Raw genomic sequence first — 599 nt, 5'->3', positions numbered from 1 at the left:
CTAACATGGCTCAGCAGCCTCTACCCTTTTTTTATACATCCTTCATGAGCTAACTTCAACTTGTTTTTAATGGTAAATCTAAAATTTAGTATAGTATTAAAGTATTCAAATTTTAATACACCTTTTTTTTACTTGCTTGGTTGATTATGTATATTTATATGTACAGAAGAATTTGCTGTGAAATCTGTTTTCAGTATAACCTAGTAGCAAGTTTAAGGTAAAAATGTTCTTGCTAGTCTACAGCTATGCTACCCTGAACAAGTCCGATCCCTTCTGATCTCGGTAGCTAAACAGGGTCGAACCTGGTTAGTACTTGGATGGGAGACCACCTAGGAAGACCAGGTGCTATAGGTGAAAAAAATAAAAAAATAAGGGATTGTAAACTGACAAGGTCCTTACAATTTGTGAGGTCAACCACGGGTTGCCTCTCCTAAAAAGAAAAGTTCTTGCTAAATTCTTCCAATTAATTACTATCATTATACCCCTCCAAATAAGTCAATAATTGTGCCTGTTGAAATTGATATAGATCATTCTGAGTTTAAAAATTTATGATTATCTGTAAGGTATATTTTAAAGAAGGAACATACTCTTTTGGATTT

At 33.4% G+C, this 599-nt stretch overlaps 1 pseudogene; it reads left to right on the top strand.

The window, feature by feature from the left end:
* The first annotated feature begins 235 nt into the window (after window positions 1-235).
* LOC111729166 lies at window positions 236-354 on the top strand (annotated as a pseudogene).
* Window positions 355-599: the final 245 nt, after the last annotated feature.

The sequence above is a fragment of the Pteropus vampyrus genome, unplaced genomic scaffold (genome assembly GCF_000151845.1).
Source record: "Pteropus vampyrus isolate Shadow unplaced genomic scaffold, Pvam_2.0 Scaffold8, whole genome shotgun sequence".
Taxonomy (NCBI): domain Eukaryota; kingdom Metazoa; phylum Chordata; class Mammalia; order Chiroptera; family Pteropodidae; genus Pteropus; species Pteropus vampyrus.
The sequence above is the reverse complement of the archived record's forward strand: the minus strand, read 5'-3'. Positions and strand labels throughout refer to the sequence as shown.